This window comes from Rhinatrema bivittatum, chromosome 1, assembly GCF_901001135.1.
Source record: "Rhinatrema bivittatum chromosome 1, aRhiBiv1.1, whole genome shotgun sequence".
Classification (NCBI taxonomy): domain Eukaryota; kingdom Metazoa; phylum Chordata; class Amphibia; order Gymnophiona; family Rhinatrematidae; genus Rhinatrema; species Rhinatrema bivittatum.
In genome coordinates this window covers 465,964,126-465,982,636 of record NC_042615.1, presented here as the reverse complement: position 1 = coordinate 465,982,636, position 18,511 = coordinate 465,964,126, and the positions used below count along the sequence as shown (strand labels likewise).

Here is an 18,511-nt window from a genome sequence, read left to right as displayed (position 1 = left end):
TATTTTATTGTAGTTTAACTTCAACCAATATACACAGATTCCTCAAGTGATTAAAGTATGGTTATTTTGTAGACACAGTTTTGTTTACCTTTTTCTTCCACATGCTGAGTAGTTTATACAGAAGTTTAAATGTAAAGGCCTTGAACTGTAGCTGACCAGTAGTTGCAATATCATTATCTAGTGTATTAAGGAACTCTCTATGATAACCTTTCTGACCTTTGGAAACATTCTCATGGCAATTAGTGAGTTGACTCAGTGACCCTTCATGTTTGGTCAAAAACTAGTAAAGGTGAACTCTGCTATAGGTTGAAGTCTCCTATTTAACTGGGCCCATGTAGCTCAGGTTCATGGTGGAAATGGATTACTCAAGCTCTGGGGATGAAAGGAAGGTGACTGCTGCTATTGTGCCTATGATTTTGACCAACACAATATTAATTGTTAAGGGATTCTGTCTTGATAATGTAATCTTCTGCAACCCCTGGCCCAACTCTATGGGCTGGGGTAGGGTGGCACGAAGGAGAGAAAGTAGTAAAATAGGGTTAAAAGCAAATGAGAAGCTAGGACTTAACATTGAGATTCATTGGTTTAGAGTTTTAAGACTTGGAATAATGTTTACTCTGTGCCAGAAAATCCAGTCTGTACTGAGTACCCCTGCTTTAGTGATAGCTCAGATTGCATGTAAATCAGTAAACCCATCCCTAATCTAGGTAAAAATATAAAGTGTTAAACTGAAAATATGGGAATTTCCTAAGGATATGAACTGTTTTACAGACAATCATATATAGAGATAAGAAGATGTCTAGCTTTTTATCATTTTATGAATACTGATGTAACTCTTGGGTGGAACGGATCCTTTACTTGGTACCCAGAGGCACATAGAAAGAATGAAAGATAGATTCTTTCTGCTTAAAAAACCTTCATATACCTCTTCCATGCTCCATGGATAGCTTTAGTCTCTGAAACCTTGCTCCCAGTTGTGGGCAAGAACAATAACTCTTATACCCTGCTTCTTTGCAACCAAGTTCTGTTTCAGTCCTTTGCCAATTTACACCGTCTTTGCATCCAATAAACACATAGGAGAAGAACGGTGGTTTCCAACTCCTTTACCAATAGTTTGATCAGAAGACTGAACAATATTTATATATCTTTTATTTGATGGATTAGCAGCAATAACCAATAAGATAGCAGGTAGATAGAATAAACTTGTGACCATATGTGCTAGCAAAGAGGCCGATACAATAAATTTGTGTAGAAAGTGGGTGCTGAACAGTCAGCGCCCATTTTCTTTATTAAACCACCAGGGAGTTTTGGTAAGTCTTGGGGGGGTCAGGAGGGTGGAGGGTTGTAGTTAATTCAATTTTAGCCGGGAAACAAATAAAAACGCATGAATGTATCAGGGGCCCCCCTTGCCAAATGCAACGTATCTGCCCCCCGACGAATACGAATTATGAATGCAACGTATGCCGTCCCTCTGCACATCCCTAGTAATTAGTTACACCTTTAATTATGTCTCTCTTGGAAAATAGGAGCGACCACCAGAATTTGTTCCAAATCGAAAAACAAATAGACCGTGTTGCCGGTTTCTGGGTGCGCACCGTCGTGAGCTCAAGTTGGAGTAGAGTTTCCAGTCGGGCGTGCCAGTGTCCACCTGTTGGCCTTTCTCTTGTAATCCACATGGACATAATAGTTTGTACAGCTAGAGGCAGTGCTTTGTGAAGAAACTGTTGGTCATAGTTCGACAGATGCTGAAGTGAATCCAATGGAAGGTGTAGCAGGCATAATTTAAGGTCCTTGGGGATCTGTGCATGCAATATCCTTCCTAGACTCTCCAAAACCTCCCCCAGAATAAGTCCAGCATTTCACACTCCCACAAACTATGAAGATAAGTGCCCCTGTGGGTCTGACACTTTAGACATAAATCGGAGTCACAAAGCTTGGCAGCATACAATCGAGTTTGGGAAATATACATACAATGCAATATTTTAAACCCCAGCTCTCAGAGAATCACATTTTCTGTAATTTTAAAACACCCGCCCAAGATTTTTTCAATGTCTGCCAACGATAGGTAAATGTCAGCATGTTGTACCCATTTGTTCTGTATAGTCATCAAGGCGGAGTTGTCAGTTATACCTTTCAATGCCCTAGAGAATGTAGAGCAAGAGTGGCCTTTCTGATTTCCTGGGCTGAGGATGATCCCTAGCCTGTCCCACAGAGCCCCATGCATTTGAACCCCAAATAACCAGCTCACATATTGCCTCATCTGTAGGTAAATGAAGAACTCGTGTTTATGTATCCCATACAAGTCTTGAAGTTCCGTAAAGCTCCAAAGGATCCCTGTCCCTTGGGCATATAATTGATGCACATTCTTCAGTCCTTTAACACCCCAAGACTGAAATATCAAACCTGATAAACCCGGTATGAACTGAGGGTTCTTGCTCAGCGTGATATATGGGGTCAAACATTTCCCTAGTCGTAATTTATTTAGACATAAGAATCGCCAAGCTTTCCTCCCCGAGGCAATGATCATGTTCTGTTTGCATGCATCTGGGTCCTGGGAACCTGGGAGTTGTATAAGGGTTTCAGGTCTATATGGGCAAAGCCAGTCTAACAGAAACTCAGTTGGTGTATATTTCCCCGTTCCATCCATCCAGTCTCGGATAAGTCTTAAAAGACATGCTAAGTTATAATCTCTCCAGCTAGGGCATGCCAGATCCCTTTGAGATCTGTCTAATCTTAGAGTGTTGAGCGAGATTCTAGCTTTATGTCCCCCCATAGACACCCTATGCACCCATAGACATCCTGTGCACCATCCCAGTAATACCAGAAATTTCTGCCAAGGTTAACCAAAGAGGTATTTGTTAGAGAATATAGAGCCAGCATGGTAATTCGAACATTTTTAATAAAGAAACTTTCCCTGTCAAAGAGAATGGTAGAATTTCCCAAGCTTTCTGCTTTTTAGCCATATTGCTCAGTAGCAGACGTATGTTGGCCTCATGTAGTTTGGTGGGATCCCTAGTGAGTAGTATGCCCAAATACAGCATAGTCCGATCTATCCAACGAAGTGGGAATTCCAGTTTCCAGTCCGCCTTTACAAAAGAATTCAGGTCCATGGCCTCTGATTTATCGATATTTATCTTTAGGCCTGCAAAAGTCCCAAAACATCTCTGGTGCATTAGGACCCATTCCAGTGAGCTCTGGGGGGGATGTCAAGAAAACCATGACATCGTCTGCAAATGCAGACACTTTAAATTCCTGCCTTCCCCACATGAATCTTCCCCTGTGAATCTGCTTCAATCTTCTGAAGTAGGGGATCTAGTGATAAAATATAAAGAAGGGGAGAGAGAGGGCAGCCTTGTCTTGTACCTCTATGTAACCTAAAATCGGCGGAGGCTTGACCATTAGCTACAATCGCTGATCGGGGGTCGTGGTATAGCATCCCTATGTTTTGTAATATCTCTCCTACAAAGTCTTATTGCTTTAAGACTGAAAAGAGATACGCCCACGACACCTGATCAAAAGCTTTCTCTGAGTCAAAGCCTACAAGCATTGCCACCATCCCCCTTTTCTGGCATTCTTCCATGGCAATGAGCAATTTTGTCATATTTGTACTAATGGCCCTACCTTTAACAAAGCCTACTTGATTGTTTACAATAATGTCCGGAAAGACCTCACTGAGTCTATCCGCCATGATTTTAGCAAACAATTTGGCCTCAAATTTTGGCCAATACGCAGCCGAGGAGGATAAATCCTTGCTGGGCTTCTCCAGCACCGTAATATAAGCCCGTGTTGTATCCACAGGGAAGTGCCCTTGCCGCTGTGCCTCCTGATAGAAGTGGAGTAGATCCTCTATGACTTGGGTGGCCAGGCACTTATAATACTTGGCACTGAGGCCATTGGGGCCTGGGGCTTTGTAAGCTTTGCTCACTTTGATAGTGCCCCTAAGTTCTTCTATCCCTATGGGTCTGTTCAGGTTTTCTAGATGATGTGCACTAATTTGCGGGATATGTAAACCTCGAAAAAATTCCTCCTCCTGAGAAACCCCCCTCCCCGCCCTGTTCTCAGCAAAAAGGCAGGTATAAAATTTACAGAATTCGGCACAGATCTGTCCCATGCACGAAGGGTATGCCATCCCTGCTCTTTAGTTTGTTTATGATAGTAGAACCCCTCGCAAGACGTACCATATTGGCCAATAACTGTCCTGATTTATTCCCATAATGGAAATATTTGTGCGCCCCACCCCAGAACATCTTCTGCACTCATTCATGTAGCAGGGCATTTAAGGCACGCAAGATGTCATTATAGTCAGTTTGAGCTTGAGGCATAGGGTGTTGAGCTAGCCTACGTTTAGCCTGTCCCAGCCTTCGTTCTAAGTTGAGTATATTTTTGACCAAAGCTTTGGATTTTGCTATCATACATGAGGTAATTTCACCCCTCATTACCACTTTACTGGTTGCCCAATATAGCAGGGATCATTTTTATGTTTGGAATTATGACATTCATATTCCCTCCATTTACTCTGTAAAAATTCCCTAACGTTTGCATCCCCACTTAGGTGGCTAGGAAATCTCCATATTCGAGAGGCAGTATCTCCTGTGCCATCGTCAATGTCTTCCCAGATTAAGGCATGGTCGGAGATCTCTATGGTCCTATTTTCACCTGGTGGACCCTGGGAAACAGAGAAGTAGATACCAAAACATAATATATTCTAGATAATGTGGATTGCGCCTTCAAAACATGCATATAGTCTCGTTCAGTAGGATTCAATGTCCGCTAGATATCAAGCAAATGAAGCTCAGTACAGACATATGAAATCCCCTTTCCAGAGAGATCTGGCAGTATCGCAGGGGGATGAGATTTGTCGACACTGGGGTCGTTTACACAATTAAAGTCACCTAGCAAGATTTGGGGACCTTTCGTACTGGGGATAAGTTTACTAACTAAGCCCCGGAAAAAAGAATGTGTATACGAGTTTGGCGCATAAATAACATACAATGTGACTTCCCAACCTTGCAATTTACCAATCAGGATAAGGTATCTGCCCATGTCATCTGAAATCTGATTCATCAGTTCAAACTTCAAGTTCTTGTGAACCAAAAGCGCTACGCCTGCCTTATGCCCCGAGGCCGGAGAATAATAACATTGTCCGACCCATTGTCTCTTCAATTTGAGACTTTCTGCAACTGTTAGATGCGTTTCCTTCCCTCTTTCTGCTGCTGAAGGGTGCTCAGTATCTTTTGTCTCTTAATGGGTGAACCGATACCTCCCACGTTCCAAGAAATATAGTGCACTTTATCTATCTAGTAACTAGCCTAGTGGAATATGCAGCTAAAGAAACATTACCCAGATGGGCTAATGACCCCCCAACCTGGACCACCAACTCGCCATTTGCCAGGAATTCTATACTAAAAACCTGCTTCCCTGCTGCAAGCAAATTATCCCTATCCCCATAAAAACTTCCACCCTCCCCTCCCCCCCTCCTTCCACAACTTTACTTAACAATAAACTCATATGTGCCTGGTGAAATTCGGGTGAGAGGTCCGAATAGTATGTGCTCAGATGCTGACCCCCCTCCGAACAATGGTCATCAACCTAAACAGAGATAACATGCATACACATATCTGAACCAGAGCCCATGAGAACCACCTGTAATCATCAGAACCTCCGGCACTGTAATGTGACAACAGAACATTTCACAAGGCTCCTATAACCTCATACAACATCCACAGCATTTAACAAGCAGTGCTTCTTGAATGTAAAAGTGTATCATAAGGAGATCCACAATCTCCCGACCCTCTACTAGTTCAGGGAGCGCAGGAAGAGATTTTTAGCCAGGCAGACGCTTTGTCTGGATCCTCAAACGTAACTATCTTGCCCTCTTTCCAGCTTTTCAGAGAAGCGGGGAACTGCAAGGCAAACCTGATATTTTGATTAAAGAGGTAAGTACAGACACCGGAGAAGAGACGATGCTAGGCCACTACTGCCGCTGACTGGTCTTGAAAAATAAGTACTTTATGGTCTTCGTACCTCAAGTCTTTAATTTTTCGGAAGGCAGTGAGTACTGTCGCTCATTGCGTCCAGTTAAGGAATCATGCAATGACCAGCCTCGGGCATCTGTTAGATTCCCTCCGGGGTCCCAGACAGTGCGCTCACTCAATATCTAATTTCCCTATCAAGGTATTTAAATTTAGAGCGCCGGGAAGCCAGTCAGCCAGAAAGGACTGCAAATCTCCCTCTTGCACGTCCTCGGGGATGCCTAGAAACTTTAAATTGTTTCGGCATGCCCTGTTTTCCAGGTCCTCAAGTTTACTGTCCACCATTTTGGCTGAGGCTTCCAGTGTGGTAACGCAGGCATTTAGGGCCTGGTGATCCTCTTCTACCACCGAAATCCTGCCCTCTGCAATGTCAATCCACCGTCCGATATCCCCCAAAGACACTTTCACCGCAAGAAAGTTTTCGCTGATGCCCTCAAACTTATGTTCAAGGGCCGCAACAACCACCGCAGACAGCCGCACCATAAGAACATAAGAATACAAGAAATTGCCATGCTGGGTCAGACCAAGGGTCCATCAAGCCCAGCATCCTGTTTACAACAGAGGCCAAAACCAGGCCACAAGAACCTGGCAATTACCCAAACACTAAGAAGATCCCATGCTACTGATGCAATTAATAGCAGTGGCTATTCCCTAGGTATAATTGATTAATAGCCATTAATGGACTTCTCCTCAAGAACTTATCCAAACCTTTTTTGAACCCAGCTACACTAATTGCACTAACCACATCCCCTGGCAACAAATTCCAGAGCTTTATTGTGCGTTGAGTGAAAAAGAATTTTCTCCGATTAGTCTTAAATGTGCTATTTGCCATGGCCGCATCATCTAGGCCCGTCGGATGTCAGCCATCTTGGGCTCCATTCCGATCGATTTTATTTTGTCTTTCCACGGTGTCTTTTCGGTCATCCTCTGTTGGCTATGGCTCACCAGGCCAGATGCTCTAACCTTCATCCAAGCGAATTTCGTCCTGTTCGCGTAAAATGGTATCTGTATACTTTAGATTGTCAGGCTTCGGAGGATCAGCACCCGGAGCTCCGATGGGAAGCATCTCACCAGGCTCACTGCATCACATGATCTCCCTAAAATCACTTATCTTTAAGCATGAAGAAAACCTACATACACTGCCTGTGTTTTGATTTTCTGTATAAAAGGAGTCATCTCTAGCATGCAAATTAACTGAGTTAGGCAGCTATCTTCATTTTCTTATTCAACTGTTTCCTGCAAAATAGGAGGAGTTTAAAAATAATTTTTGAAAGAAAAACAGGCCAATGACAATCCAGATGCTAACATGCCAGTTTTAAATAACTGAATGCTCCTCCATTTCTTCATTAAGCTCAAAAGGCTGGAACAGTCTGCAATTTAAAGATCTGGAACTGTTCATGGTAATTTAATCATGAAATTAAATTCCTGACATTCTAAGAATAATATGTTCCAAAATAGTCTGTTGAAGAACAGTGAAAGCATGACCATACCCATACAATGTGCAATTAAAGGATTTTGTAATTATTGAGTATTTAAACAGCTTTGATGATCCACCAATCTTGTTTTGATCTGACATTGGAGAGGTCTCCCCTGATGCAGAAACATTGAAACATAGCCAGTGTAGCTTGGGCTTTGTTCGTGCTTAAAACCAAGTGATTTTAAATGCAGTATAAAAAAACTTTTTTTTTAAATTTGAAAAAAAAATCTTGTACTAACATGCCATTAAGTGGACTTTGAATACTCAGACTGATGACCGAAACATGATAGCCCTTATACTGTCAAATCTACATCAGCTAGTTTCTGATGATCCTTTAAACATTCTGCTACTGCTTCACAGTTGGATAAAATTTCCGGAGTGTTTCATAATTGCTTTTGTATAGTTGTTCACTCCTGCCAGTGGACTCTTTTATTTTTGGTTTGCATACAAGCATGCATATATATGCATATGCTGCAGGGTACAGAAACATGCATTTTATGATGTGCACAAATTATAAAACACTATCATAAATCTGCGCCTGGCTATATACGCACATATATGCCATGCAGAGTTGTTTGAAAGATCTCATAGTACTTTTTTAAAAAATAAAATAAGTATGTGTATACATTGCAACTCTGCCAGCAAATTGCTTATCCACGGTTCACAGTATGTGAGAAACCTAGTTATGTGAGTACTTTTACATGCACTAATCCCTGACTATGGTGAACTTCCAGTGCATATGAGAATACTCTATACTTTCTTTAATATGATAACCTATGCAGTGAACAGTTGATTTCACACGGGTTTATAATGGAACAGCGTCCTTAAGCAATATTTGTGCTGCATGTATTTTCCAACATCAGTTTGTCCTTCAATTTGGAGCAGATCTCTGCCCCCACAGGATTTATAAAGACTTTGAATCACCAACATCTCTGCATAAAGACATTTTTTGGACTTTTACCCTTTTCAACATCTGGTGCTAGCCAAGCCCTTTGTATATTGCATTATTTTATTTTATATAATTGTGAAAAAATTAATAAATAGATTTTTGTTATTTTTGTGCCAATCCCTAAGGTTTCCTATTTTTCTATATTTATCGAATGTACACATAAGAAACACTAGTAAATATATTCACAGCCTTATTTTTTTGTACTATATATATATATATACATACATAATATGCAGTTTATGCTGTCTATCTTAGTTTGTAGTTTTAAAGTACAAAGGCCTTACTTATGAGCAGCTCAAAGTATTGTCATCAAATGTCCTTCAGCAGACCTGGCGATCCTTGAGACTTTGATTTCAGGTCCATCCTTTGAGGGCATGAAGACAAGGCAACTTCTTAAATAATGCAACTTGTGCAATCTTCTAGATAAATGGCAAATTAATCAGACTCAGAATCCTTGTTTTTTGACGACTTGGGCACTTTTAAAGAAGACGGAGTAATTGTTTAGTGACTTGGTGCAATTGATTTTCATTATGGATGGCGTTGGCTGGGTCTGTGTCAGGTCATTAGGGAGAGATAGCCTTTGCATAGCTAAATAAAAAGGGAAAAGACGCAGTTCTTGTTTCATATTCAAGAAGAAATAATTCAGTCCTTGAACAGATTTGTAGTGACCTTCCTTTAAAACTAACTTTCTCAATAATTGTTCAAGGGCAGAAATATGCACTATTTGTATGATTAAGTGGGGGATTGATGGGCATAATTTGTCTCATACTAGAATAAAAACAAGAAAAACCAAATTGTCACAAAATGTTCTGTGGTAGCAGACAATGGATTTGTTGATCTGATAACATTCAAAGGAAGACACCTTGGACAAACATTTTAAAGATATTAAAAGTTTCTACAAGCTCTAGGTTGTTAACTGATGCATAAAACCGGAACATGCAACTTAGATAACAAAGAGACTTTTCAACATTAGCATGACAGGCTGGCTTTGTTTTGTCAGGGCAAGCACATCCATCCATGGTTTTACCCCATCGCATGCATGAGGAATTGTTTAGTGGTTAGAGCAGCAGGCTGAGAGCCAGAGAAACCAGGTTTGTGACCTTGAGCATTGCCTGAGGTATAAACTTAGATTATAAGACCTTTAAGGACAGGGAAAAAACTCCCAAGACTTGAATGTGACTCACCTTAACTACCAATGCACAGGCGTGATCAAACTCTAAAAAGAAGTAAATGAGCTTGCAACCCTGAATACATCTGTGAGAATCACAACCACAACTTCTCATGGAGTAAACCCTAAACTAAGATTTACCTGTCCTGACAAGGTAAAGCCAGCTGATCACCCTGGATACAATTTCTGAAATTGATTGCAGACCCTATAAGCATAACTTCAAAGGTAAAAAACCTGCAGAGATTTCTTTGAAAATTCAGGGGCTAGAGGAACCATACACACTACTATATTTGTAGACTGCACTTGTAAAGCTAAGTTATTCACAGGAATGTCAAAATAAAAAACCCTTGCATTGTCTGCCTGCTCTCAGCCCTGCACCTTTGCAGCACATACATAAAGTGCAATATGCAGCTTCCAGCTTTACCTATGTAAAAACGTAGGCACCCAAGTATAATCTTTCGAAAATTGGATTCATGGGTCTCTATTCTATAAAAATTAAAGGTATGGAAAAAAATGTATTCGCAAGTGAGGATCTCTATGGGATAGAATAAAATAACCCTTGATCTGACCCATATATCTTTTTGCAAGATGACAAAGAATGCATGGTGAAAAATCTCTGAGTATTCAATCAGTTGTACAGTTCAGGAATTTTTGGCCCTATTGAAGCTCATTTTGATCACGTGGCTTACTGAATTTCCAGTGTCCTCTTCCAAGACAATCTTATCCTGGGACCAGTGTTTCCTGCAGTTCTTCAGCTGCAGAAATAGCAGCAGAATCTGCCTCATCACAGGATCCGGTCTGGGCTCTGGAATCAAAAGAAACAGGACAAAGGCTTGAGTAAATGAAGTCTGTGGCAAAGAGAGAAGAATGGGGGAGAAGCAATGGATGAGAGGGGATAGGAAGCAGGAGAAGAGAATAGATGGGACACAGGAATGAATGCATAAAGGAGAAGGGGTAGAAAGTAGGAACCAAAAAATAGATGGGAGGTAGGGAAACTTAAGTGGAGGACAGATGGGGAGCAATGAGAACTGACAATAGATGGGATAGAGGAGGGGAGACTTGATGGGGAGGAAAGAGGAAAACAAACAGGGAAGAGGATGATGATGAGAGAAGAAAAAGGTACTGTGAAGGGATGGGGACATTTTATAGAGAGAAAACAGAAACAACATGGAAAAATAAAGGGAAAGAACATGTAAAAATGGGGGAAAGTGAATTGAAGAAAGAAAGAAATCAAAGTAACAAAGAAAATTAACTAGAGGTGGACAACAGAGATAGGAAAACAATATTTTGTAAAATGAAAACATTTGAAATGTTGGCAATACAAAAAAATATATATAATTATGTTTCATAAGTAATACACAAATCCAGCTAAAAATGTGGCAGAAGACTTTGAAAACTGCACCCCGCATTTGTCTACCCTGCTCTTGCCACAGGAAACCAGAGACCTTGGACATGTTTGCCAGGTTACAAATTCTGAGTCTGATCAAAACCGGTGTCTGCGCTATGCACAGGTTTCATTTGCATGTTGCTATGCTGGTAATGGGGCTTGCTGTATATATTTCACTCTGTCCCCTTTCAGTTTAACCAGCCTCTGCATTTCGGTTTGGCTCGATGTGGTCTTTGAAAGTCAGGCTTTCAAAATGAAGTGTTTGAGAGAAACCAGAGTAATTAAAATGAAAGTCTCTAATTTTTGTGTTTTACAAATGCAGATAGATTTTAACAAGAAATTCAAGAGACAATAATAATTCCCAGAGAAAAGCATGACAAGATTTTTTGGCAGAGATGTTGTTTTGTTTTGTTTTATAACTGTTATAGTGCATTTATTCTAAGTGATAAGTACAGTAAATTAAATGATTTAAATTACTTGTTCCATGAGGCTCTGCAGAGATCAAAGCTAGTTCCTGGAACTGGACATTTTGGTGATTTGGTCTTATTTTATTTACTTATATGTTCATTTGCTCCTAAATATAATCATGAAAAATGTTTCTTTAAAAATATATATATATTCAATGTGTTTCACTAAGCATGTCCATGAAGACCTTGCAAATGCATTTCCTGAAGATTAAGTATCATTGAAAGGAGTGTAAGAGCATTTGTAAAACAGTGGCAGGTTATTTAGATTTCTACCTTGTTTTTTGATTCATTGACCAAACATCTCTTGCACAGAAGTTAATCAAGACCTGTTTTGTTGGCTCTTTCACATCCTTCATACTTTTTATGCTTTCAGCATTGCGCTAATAATAGCCTATGTATAATAAAATTCTATTCCTATCAGTCAAATGCAAGACAGGATAATGGGTGGTGCTATTAAAGTGAAGAAGAAAACACTGGGACATTAACTTGTATAGACTTTACAGCAGCAGCGCTACCTGCTTTGCTTAAAATATCAACCTGGCTGACTCTGAATTCCATTGCTTTTTTTTTTATTAATTAATGTTATTTAATCTCATTCTGAGGTCTCCTGATTTTATTCTCTGAAAATATGTTTTATTTCTCCTAGATTTACTATTTATGAGGTCCATATTTGGAAGCATTTAGCTGGATAACTCAGAAGTTATCCAGTTAAATGAATATTTGAGCACTTAGCTGGCTAAATTCTAGCCTGATAACTTGTTATGTAGCTAAAATGTGGTTGAAAAAGTTAGAGGCATTCCAGTGGCCTAACTTGGGGAAGTTGTGTTAGCTGGATAAGTTATTTGGCAAAATCCAATATTCAGCTGGATAACTTAGCCAGCCAAGTCTGGTGGTTTCGTAGACTGTCCTGAAGTTAGCCTGGTAGACCTATCCAGCTACCTTTATGGTAGTAAGATATATTCATTGGAATGGCCGCACCACTAAATATATAGACTTACAGGGACATTTATCATTTCATGTTAGGGCCTTATCATGTGCAATAATACCGTAATGCGATAATGCTTTCAATGAGCGCGATAAAATAACACAACCCAACATGCATATGCAAATTAAAAATTGAGGATTTGAGTGGGAGGAATTTGGGTGGAGTAAATGGAAATGAGGGTCTGCTAGCACAGCATGTGATAGAGTAATGCACACTATCACGGGATTTAATGCCGGAAATAATTACACCTTTTTTTGTGGTACAGTGAAAAAACTATTTATCGCACTCCCGCAGCTGATATTGAGGATCGTGGATATTATCGCAGCGATTATTGCGCATGATAAAAAGAGGAATGATCATGGATACACCTACAAGGCCTTCCTGCCCCAATAAAAACACCTGTCCTTACCTGGTTTAGCTTCTTAAAGCTATAATGTTTGTGGCAAGTTTATTTGTAGGGGAATAATGGGTGTTTCGGGAGGCTCACCGCAGAAAACAACAACAACCTCAAGAATAGGCGAGGCCTAGTCCAAGCCCTTCTAGGGAAGTACCTGCACTAGAGGCAGAGGCAAGGGCCCCACAGGGATGGGGCCCAGGGCAGCACCTGGCACACAGGTGGCCACAACAGAGAAGATACAGACGTGCATCTTTCCTCCACAAACATCCTTGATGGGCATGCCAGAGGACTATGTGGTTTGCAGGTATCACCTCTGCTCTCGGGCTATCCTGGAATTATATGAAGAAATCTGAGGGATTTGGATCCGGTCACAGAAAGGTGTTCCGGGCCACCCTGCATTTGATGGCAATCGGCTCCTTCCAAATGACAGTAGGGGTCATGGGGGGAATGTCCCAAACCACTTTTTCCTGCTGTCTGGACCAGGTCATCACGGCAGTCTTGACCACATTTATCGCTACATAGCATTTCCTCGGGACAGGCAGGACTTGATAGATTTGATGAGAGGCTTTTATGCCTTCACAAACTTTCCTAAGTGGTCATCATTCCACCCCATGACAGGCAGATGTACTGCAATAGAAAGCTCTTCCACTCCATCAACATTCAACCGATCTGTGACACTCAAATGTGCATCTTTGACGTGGTGGCCAGGTATTCGGGAGCCGCGTACAATTCCTTTTTATTTAGGCAGTTGTCCCTGTGTGAAAATGTTGAGGACGGCCTGTACTGTGACGGTTGGCTCATGGGTATGAGAGACGCTTCTTTCCATCTCTGACTATGAGTTGGTAGCAAATGGCACAGGCATGGGGGGTAGCTGGGGGCGGGGAGGAAAAGCATTGCTGCCATGTCAAGTGGTTTGTACAGTTACGTCTGCAGGCCATTGCCCCAGGGCCTGCCATTTTCTCCCCATGCTGCAGAGGCCTGCTAATCTTGTGATGGCAAACAATGCATCAGCCCTAAAGCTTGGTGTGTAAGCAGGCACTATACACTTTCTATGTGTTAAATTTGAAAATGGCCCTGTTCTTATTGTCCTATTGGGAGTTATTTATATCTCACTGGTTAATGACAAGTTTGAAGTGTCCACACTGCATTATACTGCACAATCACATGTTGCTGGTTAGTGAAGCATCATCCACAATGTCGGCCACAGTTTGTCTTGAGCATCAAACACCTCAACCAGAAGCAGTGCCCTGTACATGTTGGTGGCCTGGCATATTTCCTGTGTCGGGGCTCACAAATGGGTTTCTATGGAGGACATACTAGAGATGGCAGGGACATTCGCAATCACACCATGAAGTACCGTTTTTCAGCTAACACAGGTGTGGCAGCTCTTATGTATTGCTTCAAGGTTGGCAGCTTGCTATACACCAGTAGCCTTAGCTCAGTTGGGAGGGCCTGGCACTCAATTGTTGGAATACCCAGATGTGATTTAGTAGTCCGGAAGAGCAGAGCTACTTTTTTGATACTGCTATCCTGCACATATACTGGCCCAGTACAATGTGGCATGCACTTAGGCTAGGCAAATCAGCCTTTAAAGCTCAGGGAAAGGTATTGGCTACCTTTTGCAGTCTTTTAGGATGCTGTGGTTTGCAAGCCAGATCTGCATGTGACTATGCTATGATTGATGGCTTAAATCTGTCTTTGCTGCAAGAGATTCCAGATGTTGTTGTAGGACCTGCTTCTCATCCCCCTTGACATTCCATACCCATCCGCAGAGATTAGGAACAATGAGGCGCTACCTGCTGTGTCATTGAATGCACCTTCGGAGTTCTGAAAAGTAGATTTTGTTATTTGGGCAAGATGGGTGGAGCTTTAACGTATGCCCCACCCACAGTTGGAGATCTAGTGCTGCTCTGCTGTGTCTTCCATAATCTTGCTCTACGCCATGAACTATGAATGGATATAGTTAAGGATCTCCCCCAGGATCCCCCATGTGTCCCCACATGAGCTGAGGACACCACACTGAGTGGCAGCCAGATTCGCCAAAAACTTATACAATACTTTGCCTGATAGGCCTCACCTACCATATCCCCTTCCAGGGAAGGGAAGACATTAGGCTGATACCTTCTACTCTCCGCACTATCATCTTTCTTTCTCTTACTGCTTCTCTGTCTGTGTCACTGTGTAACGCGTGGTGTCCAGTTACCCAGCCATGCCCTTGAAGACATTCAGTCCCAGCCTTTGCATGAGGCACTCCTCCATGAGGGTGAGGACGATGGGATAAGAAGCTCCTCCTCCAGTCCACTGTATATATATATATATATATATATATATATATATATATATATATATATATATATATATATATTTCTGGATGCCACCTTGACTTTCAGCTGCACCTTGATGTTCTGATACTTGTGGGTCACCTGCTCCCCACTTCATTGGAATGCACTGCGCCTGGAGATGCCTTGGGCTATGTTTTGCTGGATATGGCCCTTAGATGCATTTGAGTTCTTGGCCGCCCAGTTGCCAAACAGCATGGCATAATGCTCCAGAACCCCTACAATGACCATCTCATTATCCTGGATGCTGAACTTGATAGCCCTGAGATGAGGGCATCCTGCTGCCTGACTGCCAGAAGGGGGGGTGCTACTTCCACTTTCAGAGAGGTGCCATTTCTGTTGTAAACCGCTGCCCCTGTGGTATGGGATCGCTGTGGTGACCGGGATTGGTGTTGAAAGTGTAATCTTCAGAACAGGCAGCAAGCTCTCAGATGTTACCCACAGGAGAGTGAAGTTCAGTGCCGTCTTCCCTTCTAGGTCTCCCTTAGGATTGGGATGCGTAGAGATTTGGGATGCTACCACCCACCCAGTGAAGTCTCTTGGCAGTAAAGAGGGGAGGCAAGGATAAATAGAACAATACTGTACTATTTGATATTTTATTTAAAACACTTTTTTAAAGAAATTATACTGTTTCTTTATAACAGTGTGCACATTTAAACAACAATTATCCCAATAAACTTTAACCTATATTTCTCTTCTTTTTCCTAAAGAAATTATAAACTACAACTAAGAAAGAAATTACAAAAAAAAAAAAAAAATGCTCGCGTTACTTCTACTTCAGCTGCTTATCAGATAAGTGTTACTCTTTAATTTCCCCTTTTATCTCTATATTAAAGTTAATGTTCCATATATTGTTTCTTTAACTAAAAAGAATTGATTCTTTGTGTTTCCTTTTCTCTCTTTTTGTTTTAGGTCCAGTATTTCTACTTCTTTCCTTGGTATTCAGGTAAGTATTATTCTTTCAAAATAGTCTTTTCTTTTCTCACTTTGTCTTAGCTTCTATTTTTTCGCTGTATTTTCTTGTGTTTTATCTTTAGTAACTCACAATTGATGTTTGTATGTGCTCAGGCCTGGCTCAAGTGTTAAACATTCTTTAGGTATTACCAACATATCTGTTTCTTCTTCTGTCGATGCTGGCCAGTTTTCCTTTTCGTCGCCATCATCTTCTTCTTTTCCTATTAACTTATTCTTCAAATAAATCAACGAAAGAAACTTATCTCCCTGCAACTGCTCCAGGTCTTCCGTAAGCTAGTTAGTATGTGCCCCTAATGTAAATGTACTTGCAGCTTTTTGTCACTTGAATATCTAACTAGTATACATCAAAAGATAATTACAATGTCCCTATTTTTCATTTTATAAGAAAGAACAATTTCACAAAATAATAAAATTACTTTGGTCACTCAAACATTCATTCTTCGGTTCCTGCCACATTGGACTTAGACATTCTTTGTATTAGGTATGGACTTTGGTTTTTCTCTCTATTTATATATCAGTGCATCCAACACTTGGCTTTGTCAAGTATCTCTGTCATTTAACAGTATCTCTAATATCTTTTCAGCATGGAGTGTATTCATTTGATGAATCACTCTGAGTTTTCAATTTTCCAGTGTTCATCAAGACTAGGGATCACAACCACTCACACTCTAGCATTAATCCTACTATTTGCTGTACTAATACATGGAACAGCATCAACTTTATATTTAAACTCCCCTCACTTTTACCTTACCTTTAGCAGGAACCCACATTTACTCATTTACTAATCCTTTCTATTAGTGTGAATGTCCTTTCATTACTTATTTGGGGTTTATTCTATTTTTTATAGGCCTGGAAGTCAGAGGATCTCGACAGCACCTCTGCTTATTTATTCATTTATTTATTTATTTATTTATTTGACGTGTTTTGTATACCTTCATTCGGTTTTGCCATCAGAACGGTTTACAGTGCTCGTGAAATAAGATTGGTTACAAAAGTCAATGCAGCAAAATGTCATAAAGAAGGAAGGTTTTGGGGTTTGATTGTTAGTTGATTACATATAAAATAATTATTACATATTAACAATCTAATATCGCAGCAATGTTGATACATGTTGATACATATAAAAAGAAACTGTTGTTACATATAGGCTAGGGGTAGTGAGTGAGGTCAGTTGCACCTTGACTTAGGTGTTCAAATGGTGGTAGTTATTTAATTGATTGAGGGATGGAGCATTTTTCTTGGTGTTGGGTTGCATGGTTGGATGGTGGTCTTGTTGATTGAGTGAGTTTGAGTAGGCTCTGCTGAAAAGCCAGGTTTTTCAGGTCTTTTTTGAAAATTTTGATATTTAGTTGATTTCTTATTTCCATTGGTATTGAGTTCCATAGTGTGGGGCTGGCGATGGATATGGCTCTCTCGCAGGTTGTGTTTAGTTTTGTGGTTCTGGCATGAGGGATTTTGAGGAGGCCTTTGTTCATTGAGCGTAGGTTCCGTTTTGGAGCGTGGATTACGATGGATTTGCTTAGCCAGTTGTTTTGGTGTTCTTGGATTATTTTATGCAGGATTGTAAGTACTTTGTATTCTATATGGTATTTTATTGGGAGCCAGTGTAAAGGGATGAGGGTTGGTGTAATGTGCTCATGTTTTTATGATCCAGTCAGAATTCTGGTGGCTGTATTCTGTAGGATCTGGAGAGGGTGGATGGTAGCAAGTGGTAGGCCAAGGAGTAGAGCGTTGCAGTAGTCTAGGTTGGAGAAGTTAAGTAATTGCAGGACTGTTCTGAAGTCATCCTGTGCAAGGAAGGGTTTGAGACATCTGAGCGTCAGTAGTTTGTGGTATCCTTCCTTAATTTTGTTGGTTATGTGGGTTTTGAATGAAAGTTCTTTGTCTATGGTGATTCCTAGATTTTGCGTATGAGTTACAGGTGAGATTAAGGTATTTGGGTTTTCTGTTTTAAGTGGTAACATGGGGGTGGTGGTGTGTTTTTTTTGTCGAGGATGATTAACTCAATTTTTTCTATGTTAATTATGAGTTTCAGGTCAGTTAGATGCTGTTTGATTTTTGAGAGATAGATAGTTGTTTTCTCATATGTGTCTTCCAGCGTAATCTGTTTGGGGTCCAATATTTGTATATTGTCAGTGTATAGAAAGTGGGTTAAACCAAGGCATTCTAGTGCATGACAGATAGGTAGTAGGTAGATGTTGAAAAGTGTAGCTGATAGGGCAGATCCTTGGGACACTCCTGTGTTGAGGTTTACTTTATTTGAGAGACTGTTGTTGAACATTACTTGGAAATTTCTATGTGATAGGTAGGAGGAAAACCATTTTAATGTGGTATC

The 18,511-nt window shown here is 40.8% G+C and overlaps 1 long non-coding RNA gene across 2 annotated transcripts in view; it reads right to left on the bottom strand.

Moving 5' to 3' along the window:
• Positions 1–8,576: 8,576 nt before the first annotated feature.
• Positions 8,577–18,511, bottom strand: part of LOC115081118 — an 84,829-nt gene continuing 74,894 nt past the window's right edge. The window contains exons 2-3 of one of the 2 annotated variants that reach the window (XR_003853732.1): positions 10,316–10,431; positions 8,577–9,046 (exon numbers count right to left, since the gene is read on the bottom strand). This is a non-coding gene — a long non-coding RNA (uncharacterized LOC115081118). The remainder of the gene's footprint in view (positions 9,047–10,315; positions 10,432–18,511) is intronic. The other variant, XR_003853733.1, reaches the window with a different exon arrangement.